Below are 13,556 nucleotides of genomic sequence, written 5' to 3'. Positions count from 1 at the left end.
TAATTGCAGCCCTTAGAGTCCATTGTCCAATTACTTTTGGTCCCTTGAAAAAGAGGACGCTATGCATTACAGAGCTATGATTCCTAAACCCTTTCTCCGATTTGGATGTGGAAACTATCATATTGCAGCTGGGAGTGTGCACTTTCAGCCCATATTATATATATAATTGTATTTCTGAACATGTTTTTGTAAACAGCTAAAATAACAAAACTTGTGTCACTGTCCAAATATTTCTGGCCCTAACTGTATATATTTTCGTGTTCTTACCGTAAACATGGTGCATAATATCGTACCAAAACCAAACAAAGGATCTTTCATGAATTTTGGAGCCACTTTACCAGTTCTGACTAGTGAAGGTGGGAGGGGTGAGGGACTTTCCTGTGAGCCTGGAATTTACGACCCCAGGGCAATAAAACCCCCTTCTAGCATACAGTCCGTAGCCCAGAGAGAAACAAGTAGAGTCAGCTAGTGAAGGGGGGGGGGGTTTAGCCCACCTCATGAGCTGACGAGCAACTAAACTTATGATATTTCATACCATATCGTGACACCTCCCCCTTTTGGTGTGCGCTAGGGAGGCAGTACCCCACGGTATGCCTCCATGGGCACCTCAGTAGGTTCACCCTGGCGGGAGAGTCCATCTGCATTCCCATGCTCTTTGCCCGTTTTATGTTCAATGGTGAAGTCAAACTGCTGAAGGGCAAGGCTCCAGCGTAGCAACCTGCCGTTGGTTCCACACATGGCATTTAGCCAGTGCAGAGGGTTGTGGTCGGTCACCACAGTGAAGGTGTGACCGTACAAGTAGTGCTGCAAGCGCTGCAGGGCCCAGACTATGGCCAGGCACTCCTTCTCGATGGTGGAGTAGGCCACTTCCCTCGGCAAAAGTTTCCGGCTCAGGTATAACACGGGGTGCTCTTGGTCCTCCGAGTCAACCTGGCTGAGTACAGCACCAAGGCCAAACTCGCTGGCGTCGGTCTGCACCAAGAACGGTCGACTGCTGTCGACTGCTTTCAACACAGGGGCATTGCACAGTGCAGTTTTCAACGCCTGGAAGGCCCCCTCACAGCCATCTGTCCAGTTGACAATGTGAGGTAGCTTCTTCCTGGTGAGGTCCGTCAAAGGTTTTGCCAGGCTACTATAGTGCTTTACGAAGCGCCTATAGTACCCTGCAGTGCCCAAGAAGGACATCACCTGTTTCTTGGTCACGGGAGTGGGCCAGTTCACGATCACTCCCACTTTGTCAGGCTCTGGCTTCAGGGTGTTCCCGCCTACCCGGTGCCCCAGGTAGTGAACCTCCCTCATGCCCATCTGACACTTTCCCGGCTTGATAGTCAGTCCTGCTTGGTGAATTCGCCTGAGCACCTCCTCGAGATGCTGCAGGTGTTCCTTCCAGGAGAGACTGAAGATGGCAATGTCATCCAAGTACGCCACGGCGTACGTCTCCAGACCCTGAAGCAGGAGGTTGACCATCCGCTGGAAAGTGGCAGGGGCATTCTTCATGCCGAAGGGCATGACCGTGGACTCATACAGTCCGAAGGGCGTGATAAAGGCGGACTTCTCCTGCGCCTCGGGGCTCAGGGGAATCTGCCAGTATCCTCTACTCAAATCCATTATTGTCAGGTATTTTGCGCCAGCTAACTTCTCAAGCAGCTCCTCGATGCGCGGCATGGGGTGCGCGTCAGAGGCTGTGATGGCGTTGAGTCCCCTGTAGTCCACGCAGAACCGGGTGGTCCGGTCCTTCTTTGGCACGAGAACTACAGGTGAGGCCCACGCACTCTTTGACCGTCGAATCACCCCCAGCTGTAACATCTCATCAATCTCTTGGCACATAATCTGCTGCACCTGGTCAGAGATTCGATAGGGTGTTCGCCGTAGTGGGGCGTGATTCCCGGTGTCCACCTCGTGGACTGCTAACTCAGTCCTCCCAGGTCGGTTGGAGAACACGACCCGGAAAGGTTCCAGTGTGGTTTGCAACTGCACCCGCTGGGGTTCAGTTAACGAGGCGCTTACCTCCACATCCTCGATGGACCCATTGGCCTTGGCTTGGGCCAGCAAGTCCAGGAGGGTGTCTTCCTCACCGTCTTCGGGCAAGCTGCAGACTGGTAGGATGAAAGGTTCACGTTCGTGATGAGCCTTCATCATGTTGACGTGAAAGGCCTTTCGCCTACCCCGAGCGTGGTCAAGCGTGACCACGTACGTGACCGGGTTGAGCTGTTGGTGGACGACGTACGGGCCCTCCCAGGCTGCCTGAAGCTTATCGGTTGGTACGGGGACCAGCACCCACACCTTTTGACCCACGTGGTAGGTCCGCTCCCGGGCGTTCTGGTCGTACCAGTGCTTCTGATCAGCCTGAGCCTGCGTCATGTTGTCATGCACCAACTGCGTCAAGGTCTGCATCTTGTCACGGAAGCGCATGACATACTCCACTATGGACACTTCAGAAGGGTTCGGCTCCTCTTCCCAGGATTCTCTTACCAACCCAAGGGGTCCCCGGACTCGCCTGCCGTACAGGAGCTCGAAGGGAGAGAACCCCATCGAGGCCTGCGGAACCTCTCGGTAAGCGAACAGCAGGTGTGGGAGGTACCGCTCCCAGTCGCGCCCTTGGGTCTCAACCAGCATGCGTAGCATCTGTTTGAGGGTACCATTGAAGCGTTCACACAAGCCATTGGTCTGTGGGTGATACGCACTCGATACCAGGTGCTTCACCTGCATTCTCTTACAGAGAGCCTCCATTAGGCGAGACATAAATTGGGTCCCTTGATCAGTAAGCATTTCCCTGGGAAATCCTACACGTGAAAAGATGGCCAACAGGGCATCTGCCACCTTATCTGCCCTAGTTGAGGACAGAGCTACTGCCTCTGGGTACCGGGTAGCATAGTCTACCACAGTAAGGATGTATTGCTTTCCAGAGCTGCTGGGGACGGCCAGCGGGCCCACAATGTCCACCGCGATCCTCTGGAAAGGCTCCTCTATCACTGGCAAAGGGATCAGGGGAGCCTTAATAGCAGGCCCCGCCTTCCCCACTCTTTGACAAGTGATACAGGAGCGGCAGTAGTTTGACACATCTGTCCCCATCTTAGGCCAATAGAAGTGTTGAGACAGCCAGGCCTTAGTTTTGCTGATCCCCAAGTGTCCAGCTAGCGGGATCTCATGGGCAATCCGCAACAACTCACCCCGGAATTGCTGCGGGACGACCAGCTGTCTTTCCCTCAACCACTCCTTTTCTGATTCTCCGGGTACTGTCTCCCGGTACAACCTTCCTCGTTCCCAGAACACCTTCTCCTTATCAGCCTCGGAGAAGTGCGTCCCGGCAAGTTGTCTCAAACTCTCTAGGCTCGCATCTGTGTGCAGAGCGGCCTGAAACTCCTGGCTAGGGGAAGCCAGAAGCGACGTCAGGGTCCCTTCCCCACGGGAACCCTCTTGGACCTGCTCTGGGTGCACCTCTGGTTCAGTCACAGTAATGACTGAGGAGGATCCGGAAGGCTGACAGTTATCTGCGTTCCGGACACTCTGACTGCGGGTGACAGCAGCTACGTAGGCTGTCTCCCCGGGGATTTCTACAGTCCCATCAGCCGGCGCTGCTATGGGCTCTACCTCCCCATCCATCCCCAACACTCCAGGGGCAGTGCTACTTATGGGCCAGTTACCTTCCTCGGTGGCACTGGTCACTTTCATGGCGTCACCTTCCTCATGGTTCCCATGCATCTCCCCATTTCCTGTAGCACCGACACTTGCCCCTGTTAGGGGTTCCTCAGCCGTCTCACTCCGCAGAGCGACGTGGCTGGGCACGCCTGTACCTATGGACACATTAACCTTCACAGAAAAATCATTATCAGGTTCAGCTGGCACAGGTACAACATTTTCACCATCAATCCTAGGGAAAAAATGGTTATTAGATGCATCATTACAAGATAAAGCATGGTCAGGTAACACATGCGATTTCCCATCATCATCATCATCAGGGTTAACTTTACCCTTATTAGTAGATTGGGGAGGGGTGTCAGGGACGTAGTATGCAACCATCCTCCCCAAATCAGTCCCCAACAAAACATCAGTGGGCAAATTATCAGACAGCCCCACTTCCTTCACCCCGCTCCCGGCACCCCAATCAATAAAAAGCCGGGCCATCGGTAAGGGACAGCTGATGCCCCCAATCCCAGTGACAGTTAGGGTTTTCCCCGGAATGATTTCTTCAGGGGCCGCCAGTTCGGGTCGGATGAGGGTTCGTTCAGCCCCGGTGTCCTTGAGGCCTGTAGCAACATGGCCTCCCACAGTGACGTGCTGTACGTTGTCACACACCCTCCCAACCACACCACCCACCAAAAGAACTGCTGCATTAGGCCCTGGGGCCTTGGCTGGGGTGTTCTTCTGCTTGGTTGGGCAGGAGGGACTGATATGACCAGTCTGATGGCAGGTGTAACACGTGCGAGGTTTGGTGGTCGGTCTGGTGCTGTTGGCCACGGGGACAGGACCTCTGGTGTGTTGGCTGGCAGGGGTACTGGCGTTGGTTGCAGGCTTACCCCCTCTCCAGCTGGTGGTGACTGGCTTCCGCACTTCCGATCTACGGTTGGCCTCATAGGCATCGGCAATCTGCGCTGCTTTTGTCACGTCTTTGGGTTCTCTGTCCATCACGAACTGTCGCACCTCAGCTGGGCAAAGATGAAAGAACTGGTCTTTGATCATCAGGTCTCGCAGCTGTGCAAAGGTGGTCACTGACAGTCCTTGGGTCCACTGGTCAAAGTGGGTCCCCAGTCCATGCACCACATCACTGTAACTGTCGTGTGGGCCACGTTGGAGGGTCCGGAACTTTCTACGGTACACCTCAGGTGTAAGCTGGTACTTGGCTATCAGAGCCTGCTTGATGGCCTCATAGTCTCCATCTTGTTCTTGAGGGAGGGCAGCAAACGCCTCCAGAGCTTTACCTCTCAGCCCTGGAGTCAGGTATCGTGCCCATTCATCTGTAGGCAGCCGGTACTGTCTGCAGGCTTTCTCAAAGGCCCGCAGAAAAGTGTCCAAGTCCCCGTCCTTCTCCATAACAGGAAAGTGATCGGGCCGGGGCTTAGGTATCTGAGCGCTGCTGTGCTCACGTCTCTGGGTGGTGGAGGGCATCCCCCCCTGCCGGAGCATCTCCAGTTCATGTTCTCGCTGGGCTTGGCGCTCGGCTCTCTCAGCCTCCCGCTCGGCTCGCTGGTATTGCTGGATCAGCTGCAGACGTCTCTCTAGGTCATCTGCGGAGCCTTGATGCAGAGCCAGCTGCAGGAGGAGGTCTGCGCCCCCCTGGTTGCCAGTAGGGCCCGTATTCAGTGGCTGGGCCTCTGCTGCAGCACCATGTTCACTTGTGCCGGCTTCTGCGGCCTCTGGGCTCTGTGACCTGGCTTGGTCTGCTTCAAATTGCACCAGTTCAGCGACCATTTGAGTCTTGGTCTTACCCTGGGGGTTCAGGCCATGGTACGTGCATATCCCAGCAAGAGAGTCCATCTTCTGCTGGTTGTACCAGGCTTCCCCTTTCGCAGCCATGGTTGCCAAATAAAAGATAGGATAGAAAAACGAAGAGAAAGGGAAGGGATAATTACCAGTACGCAATTGTCTCACAACTAAAAAGCACTGAGTTCGTTCTCCAAACTTATTTGCGCAGAGTCCTCGCAAGAACTTTCTGCAAGTTTTTAGTGAGAGGAATGATTACTCAAACCAAATCACTAATGCTCTAAGATATCCCACCGCCTTGCCACCAATTGTCACGATTCCCCTGACCGCTGTCACCAATGGGTCAGGATTCACACCGTGACCGTCACCCCTACGTCACGGATTGAGGTGACTTTAGGCCAACAGACGGCTATCACATGTGCAGGGGGGCTTATCTTAGTTATCCCTCCACTCCACGATGTGATGAAAAACCACACACAAGGCTATTGACCTCTTGCTTACAGCAGGGGCTTATTCTAGGTATCCCACTGCTTTCAATATACCACAAACTGCAGGGATTTATGTATATCCCGCTTACAGTTCCACTTAACACTTGCAGCTCTCTGGCGCCCCCTTACTTTCAGGTCAGATTAGGTACTGCACCCTGGGTAATTAGTCGCCAGGAAGGCTGCCTGCTATGTACTGGCTATTGGGCACGCTGCAGCGACGCGGTAACTACTCCCACTCAGGCAGGAACAATAATTATCAAACCCGCAGTTGCTTCAGCATAATCCAACAGTCAGCGCACTTTCGCTGCCACCAGCTTCGATTAAACGAGTCCGAAGCTAACCCAACACAACAGTAACAGTAGCGTATTTTCCCTTCAAGAGACTTAGGGTACGGTTTAGAACAGGAGAACGAACTAATATATAATAGTATATCACATTAAAATTAATTAGGCAGTGCTTTATCAAAAATATTTTATAAAGAAGTTACAAATGAGACAATTGCAAATATGTACATGGGTAATTATAACATAAAGGGAATAAATGAGAAAAGCAACACTCACACGTTTAAAGCATGACAGGCATCCAGGCTAGTGGAGTTTTTCCATATGTCCCAGCTCATTTGGACGTGCTGCTGGCTTCAGAAGACAAGCAGTCCAGAAGGAGAGATCAGCAGAAGAGCCTGAGCTGGGGCTCCTGCCACAAACTTAATACCTTAAGGCTTTGACATCACAGAAGGGCTGGCTTATTCAGACCCTCCTCTCTCTACATTCTGCCTAAACTTTAAACTATTCTCTCTAATTTCTATAACTTCACTACAAAACATGACAGAGTCAGACCAAACCTATCATTCATCTCGGATTAACGTGAGCATTCTAATGAGATCAAATATGTCCTATCTGGGATACATATTTACAGAGAAAACCCTACTTCTTTACCAGACGGAGTTAGAAGCCCGAGTTTCAAGGGATGGGTACCTACACCGAGTGGGAATACGAATATATATTTTCGTGTTCTTACCGTACACATGGTGCATAATATCGTACCAAAACCAAACAAAGGATCTTTCATGAATTTTGGAGCCACTTTACCAGTTCTGACTAGTGAAGGTGGGAGGGGTGAGGGACTTTCCTCTGAGCCTGGAATTTACGACCCCAGGGCAATAAAACCCCCTTCTAGCATACAGTCCGTAGCCCAGAGAGAAACAAGTAGAGTCAGCTAGTGAAGGGGGGGGGGTTTAGCCCACCTCATGAGCTGATGAGCAACTAAACTTATGATATTTCATACCATATCGTGACACAGTGCCAGAAGAGTGCCTCCTCATATACAGCGCCAGAAGAGTGTCTCCTCATATACACAGTGCCAGAAGAGTGTCTCCTCATATACAGTGCCAGAAGAGTGTCTCCTCATATACAGTGCCAGCAGAGTGTCTCGTCATATATACAGTGCCAGAAGAGTGCCTCCTCATATACAGCGCCAGAAGAGTGTCTCCTCATATACACAGTGCCAGAAGAGTGTCTCCTCATATACAGTGCCAGAAGAGTGTCTCCTCATATACAGTGCCAGCAGAGTGTCTCGTCATATATACAGTGCTAGAAGAGTGCCTCCTCATATACAGTGCCAGAAGAGTGTCTCCTCATATACAGTGCCAGAAGAGTGCCTCCTCATATACAGTGCCAGAAGAGTGTCTCCTCATATACAGTGCTAGAAGAGTGTCTCCTCATATACAGTGCCAGAAGAGTGTCTCCTCATATACAGTGCCAGAAGAGTGTCTCCTCATATACAGTGCCAGAAGAGTGTCTCCTCATATACAGTGCCAGAAGAGTGCCTCCTCATATACAGTGCCAGAAGAGTGTCTCCTCATATACAGTGCCAGAAGAGTGCCTCCTCATATACAGTGCCAGAAGAGTGTCTCCTCATATACAGTGCTAGAAGAGTGTCTCCTCATATACAGTGCCAGAAGAGTGTCTCCTCATATACAGTGCCAGAAGAGTGTCTCCTCATATACAGTGCCAGAAGAGTGTCTCCTCATATACAGTGCCAGAAGAGTGCCTCCTCATATACAGTGCCAGAAGAGTGTCTCCTCATATACAGTGCCAGAAGAGTGCCTCCTCATATACAGTGCCAGAAAAGTGCCTCCTCATATACAGTGCCAGCAGAGTGTCTCCTCATATATACAGTGCCAGAAGAGTGCCTCCTCTTATACAGTGCCAGAAGAGTGTCTCCTCATATATACAGTGCCAGAAGAGTGTCTCCTCATATGTACAGTGCCAGAAGAGTGCCTCCTCATATATACAGTGCCAGAAGAGTGTCTCCTCATATATACAGTGCCAGAAGTGTCTCCTCATATACACAGTGCCAGAAGAGTGTCTCCTCATATATACAGTGCCAGAAGAGTGTCTCCTCATATACAGTGCCAGAAGAGTGCCTCCTCATATACAGTGCTAGAAGAGTGCACCCTCATATACAGTGCCAGAAGAGTGTCTCCTCATATACAGTGCCAGAAGAGTGTCTCCTCATATATACAGTGCCAGAAGAGTGTCTCCTCATATATACAGTGCCAGAAGAGTGCCTCCTCATATATACAGTGCCAGAAGAGTGTCTCCTCATATACAGTGCCAGAAGAGTGCCTCCTCATATACAGTGCCAGAAGAGTGCCTCCTCATATACAGTGCCAGAAGAGTGTCTCCTCATATATACAGTGCCAGAAGAGTGTCTCCTCATATGTACAGTGCCAGAAGAGTGCCTCCTCATATATACAGTGCCAGAAGAGTGTCTCCTCATATATACAGTGCCAGAAGTGTCTCCTCATATACACAGTGCCAGAAGAGTGTCTCCTCATATACAGTGCCAGAAGAGTGCCTCCTCATATACAGTGCTAGAAGAGTGCACCCTCATATACAGTGCCAGAAGAGTGTCTCCTCATATACAGTGCCAGAAGAGTGTCTCCTCATATATACAGTGCCAGAAGAGTGTCTCCTCATATATACAGTGCCAGAAGAGTGCCTCCTCATATATACAGTGCCAGAAGAGTGTCTCCTCATATACAGTGCCAGAAGAGTGTCTCCTCATATACAGTGTCAGAAAAGTGTCTCCTCATATATACAGTGCCAGAAGAGTGTCTCCTCATATATACAGTGCCAGAAGAGTGCCTCCTCATATACAGTGCCAGAAGAGTGTCTCCTCATATATACAGTGTCAGAAGAGTGTCTCCTCATATACACAGTGCCAGAAGAGTGCCTCCTCATATACAGTGCTAGAAGAGTGCACCCTCATATACAGTGCCAGAAGAGTGTCTCCTCATATACAGTGCCAGAAGAGTGCCTCCTCATATACAGTGCCAGAAGAGTGTCTCCTCATATATACAGTGCCAGAAGAGTGTCTCCTCATATACAGTGCCAGAAGAGTGTCTCCTCATGTACAGTGTCAGAAGAGTGTCTCCTCATATATACAGTGCCAGAAGAGTGCACCCTCATATATACAGTGTCAGAAGAGTGTCTCCTCATATATACAATGTCAGAAGAGTGTCTCCTCATATACACAGTGCCAGAAGAGTGTCTCCTCATATATACAGTGTCAGAAGAGTGTCTCCTCATATATACAGTGCCAGAAGAGTGCCTCCTCATATACAGTGCCAGAAGAGTGTCTCCTCATATATACAGTGCCAGAAGAGTGTCTCCTCATATGTACAGTGCCAGAAGAGTGCCTCCTCATATATACAGTGCCAGAAGAGTGTCTCCTCATACATACAGTGCCAGAAGTGTCTCCTCATATAAACAGTGCCAGAAGAGTGTCTCCTCATATACACAGTGCCAGAAGAGTGTCTCCTCATATACAGTGCCAGAAGAGTGCCTCCTCATATACAGTGCTAGAAGAGTGCACCCTCATATACAGTGCCAGAAGAGTGTCTCCTCATATACAGTGCCGGAAGAGTGTCTCCTCATATATACAGTGCCAGAAGAGTGTCTCCTCATATATACAGTGCCAGAAGAGTGCCTCCTCATATATACAGTGCCAGAAGAGTGTCTCCTCATATACAGTGCCAGAAGAGTGTCTCCTCATATACAGTGTCAGAAGAGTGTCTCCTCATATATACAGTGCCAGAAGAGTGTCTCCTCATATATACAGTGCCAGAAGAGTGCCTCCTCATATACAGTGCAAGAAGAGTGTCTCCTCATACATACAGTGTCAGAAGAGTGTCTCCTCATATACAGTGCTAGAAGAGTGCACCCTCATATACAGTGCCAGAAGAGTGTCTCCTCATATACAGTGCCAGAAGAGTGCCTCCTCATATACAGTGCAAGAAGAGTGTCTCCTCATACATACAGTGTCAGAAGAGTGTCTCCTCATATACAGTGCTAGAAGAGTGCACCCTCATATACAGTGCCAGAAGAGTGTCTCCTCATATACAGTGCCAGAAGAGTGTCGCCTCATATATACAGTGCCAGAAGAGTGTCTCCTCATATATACAGTGCCAGAAGAGTGCACCCTCATATACAGTGCCAGAAGAGTGTCTCCTCATATACAGTGCCAGAAGAGTGTCGCCTCATATATACAGTGCCAGAAGAGTGTCTCCTCATATATACAGTGCCAGAAGAGTGCCTCCTCATATACAGTGCCAGAAGAGTGTCTCCTCATATATACAGTGCCAGAAGAGTGTCTCCTCATATACAGTGCCAGAAGAGTGCCTCCTCATATACAGTGCCAGAAGAGTGTCTCCTCATATACAGTGCCAGAAGAGTGTCTCCTCATATACAGTGTCAGAAGAGTGTCTCCTCATATACAGTGCCAGAAGAGTGCCTCCTCATATACAGTGCCAGAAGAGTGTCTCCTCATATACAGTGCCAGAAGAGTGCCTCCTCATATACAGTGCAAGAAGAGTGTCTCCTCATACATACAGTGTCAGAAGAGTGTCTCCTCATATACAGTGCTAGAAGAGTGCACCCTCATATACAGTGTCAGAAGAGTGTCTCCTCATATACAGTGCCAGAAGAGTGTCGCCTCATATATACAATGCCAGAAGAGTGTCTCCTCATATATACAGTGCCAGAAGAGTGCCTCCTCATATACAGTGCCAGAAGAGTGTCTCCTCATATATACAGTGCCAGAAGAGTGTCTCCTCATATGTACAGTGCCAGAAGAGTGCCTCCTCATATATAGAGTGCCAGAAGAGTGTCTCCTCATATATACAGTGCCAGAAGTGTCTCCTCATATAAACAGTGCCAGAAGAGTGTCTCCTCATATACACAGTGCCAGAAGAGTGTCTCCTCATATACAGTGCCAGAAGAGTGCCTCCTCATATACAGTGCTAGAAGAGTGCACCCTCATATACAGTGCCAGAAGAGTGTCTCCTCATATACAGTGCCGGAAGAGTGTCTCCTCATATATACAGTGCCAGAAGAGTGTCTCCTCATATATACAGTGCCAGAAGAGTGCCTCCTCATATATACAGTGCCAGAAGAGTGTCTCCTCATATACAGTGCCAGAAGAGTGTCTCCTCATATACAGTGTCAGAAGAGTGTCTCCTCATATATACAGTGCCAGAAGAGTGTCTCCTCATATATACAGTGCCAGAAGAGTGCCTCCTCATATACAGTGCAAGAAGAGTGTCTCCTCATACATACAGTGTCAGAAGAGTGTCTCCTCATATACAGTGCTAGAAGAGTGCACCCTCATATACAGTGCCAGAAGAGTGTCTCCTCATGTACAGGGCTAGAAGAGTGCACCCTCATATACAGTGCCAGAAGAGTGTCTCCTCATATACAGTGCCAGAAGAGTGTCTCCTCATATATACAGTGCCAGAAGAGTGTCTCCTCATATATACAGTGCCAGAAGAGTGCCTCCTCATATATACAGTGCCAGAAGAGTGTCTCCTCATATACAGTGCCAGAAGAGTGTCTCCTCATATACAGTGTCAGAAGAGTGTCTCCTCATATATACAGTGTCAGAAGAGTGTCTCCTCATATATACAGTGCCAGAAGAGTGCCTCCTCATATACAGTGCCAGAAGAGTGCCTCCTCATATACAGTGCCAGAAGAGTGTCTCCTCATATACAGTGCCAGAAGAGTGTCTCCTCATATACAGTGCCAGAAGAGTGCCTCCTCATATACAGTGCCAGAAGAGTGTCTCCTCATATACAGTGCCAGAAGAGTGCCTCCTCATATACAGTGCCAGAAGAGTGCCTCCTCATATACAGTGCCAGAAGAGTGCCCCCTCATATACAGTGCCAGAAGAGTGCCTCCTCATATATACAGTGCCAGAAGAGTGTCTCCTCATATACAGTGCCAGAAGAGTGTCTCCTCATATACAGTGCCAGAAGAGTGCCTCCTCATATACAGTGCCAGAAGAGTGCCTCCTCATATACAGTGCCAGAAAGAGTGCCTCCTCATATATACAGTGCTAGAAGAGTGTCTCCTCATATACAGTGCCAGAAGAGTGTCTCCTCATATACAGTGCCAGGTGAGTGTCTCCTCATATACAGTGCCAGAAGAGTGTCTACTCATATACAGTGCCAGAAGAGTGTCTCCTCATATACAGTGCCAGAAGAGTGTCTCCTCATATATAGAGTGCCTCCTCATACACAGTGCCAGAAGAGTGTCTCCTCATATACAGTGCCAGAAGAGTGTCTCCTCATATACAGTGCCAGAAGAGTGCCTCCTCATATACAGTGCCAGAAGAGTGTCTCCTCATATACAGTGCCAGCATGGTGTCTCCTCATATACAGTGCCAGGATAGTGTCTCCTCATATACAGTGCCAGAAGAGTGCCTCCTCATATATACAGTGCCAGAAGAGTGCCTCCTCATATACAGTGCCAGAAGAGTGTCTCCTCATATACAGTGCCAGAAGAGTGTCTCCTCATATATACAGTGCCAGAAGAGTGTCTCCTCATATATACAGTGCCAGAAGAGTGTCTACTCATATGTACAGTGCCAGAAGAGTGCCTCCTCATATATACAGTGCCAGAAGAGTGTCTCCTCATATATACAGTGCCAGAAGTGTCTCCTCATATACACAGTGACAGAAGAGTGTCTCCTCATATATACAGTGCCAGAAGAGTGTCTCCTCATATACAGTGCCAGAAGAGTGCCTCCTCATATACAGTGCTAGAAGAGTGCCTCCTCATATATACAGTGCCAGAAGAGTGCCTCCTCATATATACAGTGCCAGAAGAGTGCCTCCTCATATACAGTGCCAGAAGAGTGCCTCCTCATATATACAGTGCCAGAAGAGTGCCTCCTCATATACAGTGCCAGAAGAGTGCCTCCTCATATATACAGTGCCAGAAGAGTGTCTCCTCATATATACAGTGCCAGAAGTGTCTCCTCATATACACAGTGCCAGAAGAGTGTCTCCTCATATATACAGTGCCAGAAGAGTGTCTCCTCATATACAGTGCCAGAAGAGTGCCTCCTCATATACAGTGCAAAGAAGAGTGCCTCCTCACATACAGTGCCAGAAGAGTGCCTCCTCATATATACAGTGCCAGAAGAGTGCCTCCTCATATACAGTGCTAGAAGAGTGCACCCTCATATACAGTGCCAGAAGAGTGTCTCCTCATATACAGTGCCAGAAGAGTGTCTCCTCATATATACAGTGCCAGAAGAGTGTCTCCTCATATATACAGTGCCAGAAGAGTGCCTCCTCATATA

Source organism: Ranitomeya imitator, chromosome 10, assembly GCF_032444005.1.
Source record: "Ranitomeya imitator isolate aRanImi1 chromosome 10, aRanImi1.pri, whole genome shotgun sequence".
NCBI classification, from domain to species: Eukaryota; Metazoa; Chordata; class Amphibia; order Anura; family Dendrobatidae; genus Ranitomeya; species Ranitomeya imitator.
This window is presented reverse-complemented; position numbering follows the sequence as displayed.